Source organism: Hypomesus transpacificus, unplaced genomic scaffold, assembly GCF_021917145.1.
Source record: "Hypomesus transpacificus isolate Combined female unplaced genomic scaffold, fHypTra1 scaffold_138, whole genome shotgun sequence".
Classification (NCBI taxonomy): domain Eukaryota; kingdom Metazoa; phylum Chordata; class Actinopteri; order Osmeriformes; family Osmeridae; genus Hypomesus; species Hypomesus transpacificus.
In genome coordinates this window covers 296,829-304,013 of record NW_025813712.1, presented here as the reverse complement: position 1 = coordinate 304,013, position 7,185 = coordinate 296,829, and the positions used below count along the sequence as shown (strand labels likewise).

General features: G+C 47.7%; 1 pseudogene; it reads left to right on the top strand.

Annotated features, from left to right (window-relative positions):
- Positions 1-6,464: 6,464 nt before the first annotated feature.
- Positions 6,465-7,185, top strand: part of LOC124488476 — a 46,586-nt pseudogene continuing 45,865 nt past the window's right edge.

The following is a 7,185-nucleotide window of genomic DNA, read 5'->3' as shown; positions in this document are numbered from 1 at the left end:
CCCTTGCGGTAGCCTCATCTCCATGCCCATAACCTTACGCCATTGACTAGACCCAGTCACATGACATCTTCCTCCTTTTGAACTGTAGGCTAATTAACAGCATAGAGCTAACAGGGTACAGCATCTCTTCTTAAGAAAATGAACAGTTTAAAATGGAAATAAATTCTAACAGTACATGACTGTAACTCAAGCTCTCAGCTGTTGAGTTGAAAGTTATGACTCCTAAGACACCTTTTTTAAGCCCTATCATTAGCTTCTGTAAATGCTTATGACTAAACAATATCCACATAAAAAGTGTTTTAAACCATGAACATCCACATCTCCTTAAACTGTTAACAATAACATCTGTGTCTTCTTTTAGTTTCCCCACATTTCACTTCCCCTCCCGTTTTTTTTCCCATCCTTATTCGTATTTGAGAATACGGGGTAACCTGGGGTAATGAGGTAGACTACCCATGCACCTCCATAGCTGCTGGAGATTATTCTGCTCCAAGAGGCAAGCTATGTGTTAATCACAAAGTCTTTCAGTCTCTCTGGTGGGCGGAGAATCCTCCCCCGTGAAGATACACGAGCCTGAGCAGGGGGCTGTGCCACGGGCCCCAGTGGAACAATCTGTCGAACAGGTGAAGGTGGGGAATGTTCAGCCACCTGTGTGTCCTCTGTCGTGTCCGGCTCTTGTGTAGGAGGGAACGTCGGGCGCAAGTGTCGCCTGTTCCTTCGCAGTGTCCCATGGTCCGTGTGGATCAGGTAGGACCTCGGAGTTGGGTGTGGCATTTGGACTGTCCCTGTTGTCGTCCAGCCTGACTCACCATCACTGCCACACTGTCACCTGGATTGAGAGGCAGAAGTGATCTGGCGCTGTGGCGTGTGTTGTAGGCACGCCTGTAGCTACTTTTGGCCTTGGAGTCAGCTTGGCGCACTTTTGCAAGGTCGGGCCATTTTGGAGACAGTACCTTTTCGACTGTAGGCACTGTTGTTTTGATCTGGCGGCCCATCATCAGCTGGGCAGGACTGCAACCCGTGGCATGCAGGGGAGTAGCTCTGGAGCTCATGAGAGCCAGGAACGGGTCAGCCTGCCGGAGGATCCTTTTCGCCATTTGCACTGCCCTCTCAGCCCCCCCATTGGACTGAGGGTAGTGGGGGCTGGAGGTAATGTGTTGAAAGTCATAAGTCTCAGAAAAGCGTTTAAACTCTTTACTTGAAAACTGTCCTCCATTGTCTGTGCGTAGCTCGTCTGGACACCCCCACCTGGCAAACATGTTTTTCAGCCGTGCACAGGTGGTCTCACTCGTCATGTCAGGCAGATGGGCTAGATAGTTCTGCTTTGCATACTCACAGATGTCCGCTCCAATCTTTTGCCAGGGCCTTTGTGGTAGCGGTGTGGTTATCATAGGCTCTTTCCTCTGTGTTGGTCTGACCTCCATGCATTCTGGGCATGATGTCACTAGGTCCTGAATCTCGCTCTCCAGACCAGGCCACCACACGCTCATGTGCGCCCTCTCGCGACATTTAGTGATGCCCTGGTGCCCATCGTGCAGACGTTGCAATATGTCACTTCTCATGCTGTGCGGGATGACGATACGGTCGCCATAGAGCACAAGACCTTCTGACACAGACAGTCCATTCCTCCACTGGTGGTATGCTCTTGCGTGAGCTGGAATGTTATTCACGTGTTTTGGCCAACCTTCGATCACCTGTCTGCTCACCACTCGCAGTTCTCTGTCCATGCTCGTCTCCTGCTTGATCCTGTCCAGCTTCAGCTGAGATACGGGCCATGCTGCATGAGCTGCGGCTTCAAATGCTGAGACATCACATATTAGTTCACACACTTCACTGTGTATGAAGGGTAGTGGCTGTCTAGATAGCGTGTCAGTTACTGTCAGTGTTTTCCCCGGAACATACTCTGCCGTGGGGTTATACCTCATCAGGCGCATAAGTAGGCGTTGGCACCTCAGGGGAACTGCATCTAAGTATTTATTGTTGATCAGAGGAACCAACGGTTTGTGATCTGTGTGCACTGTGAACTCATTTAGGCCATACAGGTAAGTGGAAAATCTTTCACAGGCCCAGACCACAGCTAGAGTCTCTTTTTCTATCTGCACGTAGCGCTTTTCTGTATCAGTCAGTGCCCTAGAACAGAATGCTACTGGTTTCAGTCCCTCAGGGTGTTGTTGCAGTAGCACACTACCCAGCCCATAGCTACTTGCGTCCAAACTCACGATTGTAGGCTTGTGTACATCATAGAAGGCGAGAGTTGGTGCGGTGGTGACGAGTTGCTTTACTCTCTTAAAGGCGTCTGCTTGTGCAGCATCCCAGATCCAGGTTATGTCATCTTTTAGCAGGTCATTTAGGGGTTGTAGTGCATCTGTCAGGTTGGGCAGGTATCTCCCTAGATAATGGACCATGCCCAGGAACCTTCTCAGACCTGGCACATCCTCTGGCGGTTGTAGCTCTGTGATGGCACCGACTTTTACGGGGTCAGGCCGGATGCCGGCTCCGTCGATGAGATGACCTAGGTAGTTTAACTGCCTCTGACGTACGTGACACTTTTTGTAGTTTAGCTTTAAGCCTGCGTTGTCCAGGGTCCGGAGTACATTTTGGAGCCTTTCCTCATGCTCCTTCTCATCCTGTCCATGAACAAGAATGTCATCCATGTAAATTTCGACTCCTTCCAGGCCTCTGAGCAAGGTTGACATTTCTCTCTGGAATATCTCCGGTGCGCTGGAGATTCCAAAAGGGAGTCGCTTAAAGAAGTACCTCCCCATGGGTGTGATGAATGTGGTCAATTTGGCTGTATCGTGCTCCAGCGGGATCTGCCAAAACCCGCTTTCAGCGTCAAGCAGGGAGAACACACACGATTCTGCCAACCGAGGCAGTATGTCGTCCACTGTAGGTAGGACGAACCTCTCCCTCTTAACAGCTTTGTTGAGCCGTTTGAGGTCAACACAGATTCTCACATCCCCAGTCTTCTTTGGGACAGGAACCATTGGAGCGCGACCAGGTGAGGTCGTTGCTGAAGTTCACCCCGAGGAACTTGAAGCAGCTGACCACTTCAGATCCATTGATGAGTAGGGGTGCATGCTCCTCCTCCTGCCGCCTCCTATAGTCCACAATCATCTCCTTGGTCTTGCTGATGTTTAGAGAGAGGTTATTGTCCTGACACCATGATGTCAGGGTGTCAACCTCCTCTCTGTAGGCCGACTCGTCACTGTCAGAGATGAGGCCCACAATGGTTGTGTTGTCAGCAAACTTAACAAGGAGGTTGGAGCTGTGCGTTGCCGCACAGTCGTGAGTGAACAAGGAGAACAGGAAGGGCTGAGCACACAGCCCTGGGGGCTACCTGTGTTGGTGATCAGTACAGATGAGGTGCGGTCACCGATTCTCACCACCTGTGGCCTCCCCGTCAGGAAGTGGAAGATCCACTTGCAGAGGGAGGTGCTTAGTCCCAGGTCCACAAGCTTGGAGACAAGTCTGGAGGGGATGATTGTGTTGAATGCTGAGCTGTAGTCAATGAACAGCATCCTCACATACGTATTCCCCTTGTCCAGGTGGGAGAGAGCGGTGTGTATAGTCAGAGCGATGGCATCGTCTGTAGACCTGTTGGACCGGTTTGCAAACTGCATAGAGTCCAGGGTGGGGGGCAGCAAGGAGCAGATTAATGATTTGACTTGCTGCTCGAAGCTCTTCGTGATGACAGAGGTCAGTGCTATCGGGCGATAGTCATTCAAACATGTGACCTTGGTGTTCTTGGGCACAGGGATAATGGTGGTCCTCTTGAAGCAGGTGGGGAGTACAGACAGGTTAAGGGAGAGGTTGAAGATGTCACTGAAGACCCCTGCCAGCTGGTCAGCGCAGCCCCTGAGGGCCCTACCTGAAATGCCGTCTGGGCCAGGTGCCTTGCGAGGGTTGATCTTCTTAAAGCACAGACTCACCTCGGCTACAGTTAGTGTAGGCACACCACTGGCTAGGCCCTCAGGTAGCTCCACTGCAGGGGGGTCACTGTCCCTCTCAAGGCGAGCGTGGAAGGAATTCAGCTCGTCTGGCAGTAGGACAGAGGACTGGGTCTCATTGTAGCCTCTCCCTTTGTAGTCAGTAATGGCTTTAAGTCCACTCCACATGCGCCTCGGGTTAGAGCCATGGTAGCTGGACTCCACCTTGGTCCTGTAAGCCCTATTCGCTGCTTTGATGGCCTTCAGAAGGTACATACCTGGCCTTCCTGTACTCATCAGGGTCCCAAGAGTTAAAGGCGACAGTGCTGCCTCTCAGCTTGGCCCGGACCGTGGCATCAACCCAGGGCTTCTGATTTGGGAAAGACCGGACAACCTTCTTGGGGACAACGTCATCAATGCAGTGTTGGATGTAGCTGGAAACAGTGTCTGTGTAATCATTTATGTCCCAATCGGCTGCCTCCTTGAACATCAGCCAGTCAGTGGTGTCAAAGCAGTCCTGGAGGGTCGCCACACTCCTCACTCCATAGGTGAACTGACCTCTTAACCGGTCTGACCTGTTTAAGCTTTTGTTCATATGCAGGGAGAAGAAGAAGGAAGGTGTGATCAGCCTTCCCAAAAGCAGGGCGGGGGAGGGGTTTGTAACTGCCCTTGAATGCTGTATAACAATGGTCAAGGATCTGGTCTCCACGTGTGAAGAAGTCAATGTGCTGAAAGTGCTTGGGCAGGACTTTCTTCATGTTGGCTCTGTTAAAATCACCAACAACAATGAAGGCTGCCTCTGGGTGCACGTTTTCCAGACCATTGATTATCCCATACAGTTCATCCAGAGCAGCGGCCTTGTCTGCCTGGGGGGGGATGTAGACTGCACTCAAGATGACCGCAGTGAATTCCCGAGGCAGATAGAAGGGTCTGATTTTTACAATTAGCAGCTCAAGGACCGGAGAGCAGTGAGATGGTAGTACCGCTACATCCGTAGCCCAGAGAGAGTTAACATAACACAGACACCACCGCCCCTGCACTTCCCTGAATCAGCTGTTCTGTCCTGGCGGTATATGGTGAATCCCAACGGTGTAACCGCTGTGTCGGAGATCTCCGGAGACAGCCAGGTCTCGACGAACGCCAGTACACAGCAGTTCCTGATGTCCCGTTGAAATTTGACACAAGCAAAAAGCTAGGTTTTTGCAGAGCTCTTGTCGGCGCAGCCATATCTAGGTGCACCGGATGTAGCGCCACCTAGAATCCCACATTTTGGGCTAAAAGTTCAAGTTCATGTCCATATTTCACATCAGGAACCAAGTAGAGCCTTCCGACTGGCATTGTGTTACTCTTCTGATCAAGACCTTCCCAATGATGTATTTGGTGTAGTCCTATGACAACATCTTAACTTTCACTGGACTAGACCTTGTGTCGGGCATACATTTCAAAGAGACATGAAAAGGTCAAATGCACGAAATTTGCTTTTGTGTACATAGTTGATAAATTCCTTAATGATCCTTTTTCTTACTTACTATTGTTGTTAAGGATTTAACATGGGGCCAAATACAACTTGCCTGTGATTTTGTATTTAGACCAATATTGACACTTCACATAATTTCGGAACCACTTTCAAAGATGATGATGTTAAATGATGCTTAAGTGAAGGTTACATATAAAGACAATTAAATGTTGACTTGTCGAGTATTGATAAGTTCTGTATTTTATATATATTTTAAATGTAATTATTGACAAAGATGTTTAAAATAACGAGTAAAAAAAAACGACATTTCCCAGATCGCCGCCAACAAGTTTGAACAATAATAGACACCATATTTGTAGTCCGGTTTGCTCACTTTGGTTGTAGCGCAGATGATATAATTATTAAATATGAAATTACTTTAAAAACTTGTATAAATCACACCACGTGTTTGTTATCCCCAAAATGTGAATTTATAATTTATGAGTTATACAGCCTACCTACCTGCTTATAACCTTTATGATATCAAGGCGAGCATAAGATGTCATTGTTCCGTACTCACACAAGAAGCTTTGTTGGAGTAGCCCGCTATTAGATACAGTGAACCTTCAATGACTAATAGATCCTCATCATGGTAAAAAATTTTTTTTTAGAGTTGATAATAATAAATCTTTACTTTTCATATGTATTCCAAATAACACAAATAAATGAGGTTGATGGTTAGGTGGTGGAGGTGAGGGTGGAGCTGTGGAGAAAAAGAAGCTGAGGGAACCTAAATCAACAGCTCTGTAACATCAACATCTTAATAAATATGTATTATTTATTTATGTAATCAAATTATTACTCAATAATGTATCATTACTTAGTTATTCAATACAATTATTTTTGGTGTATAGATTATTCGAGAATTTGTATTTTTATTATTGGGTCTGTCCCGATCAGGGCCGCGTTCATGCAATGGGCAGAAGGGGCTGCTGCCCCGTGCCCCGGCCACTAGGGGGCCCCGGCACGGGAGATAAAAGCCACGAATGATCAAACTCTAGCACAACAGATGGCGCGAAGGTGAGAAGAAGACGGTGAACTAATCACCGGAACAGCTTGAGTTGTTTACATCCGGCTAGAAAGAAAGCGCTTGAGGGAAAAATCTAACTTACTCGAGCTACAATTGTCGTAGCACGTAAATTATCCGATTTGTTCAACACCAAAATGTCTAAACTAGAGGTGTTCAAGGATTTTATCACTGAGCGATTAACAACAGCAGTTTTGGAAATATCAGCAGTCGTTGAAAAATCGTTTGCCGAGTTCGATGAGGAGATTTTTCGTTCGAAGGAGGAGAGTGCGCGACTGCAACGGTTGTTGGACATTGTTATTCAACCTCAAATCAAGATTCACCAAGCAGGTTCGATATAATAACTACAGTTGATTATAGTCTGCTGTGCTTAAATATTCATTATATCGTATGTGATGTTGCACAGTCAGACCCAGAAAAAGTCGGGATGGAGTCCCGTTTCTTTTGACGTGAATGGACGGTGCAGTACTAGTGCTACAGTTAGGTTTGCCACCTCCAATGTGGTCAAATAAGGGACACCTTGGCTGTGGCCAATGTCGGGGGGAAATATTTAAGCGGGGCTCTGGGGGTTGTCCCCCAGGAGATTTTCGGTGTTAAATACTTCATTTCCTGCATTCTGGTGATTGTTTTCTTAACCAAATTGTGCCTTTTTATGCATCAACTTAAATTCCTCTGCCACTCTAAACATAACATTAATGCAGACGCTCTTATCC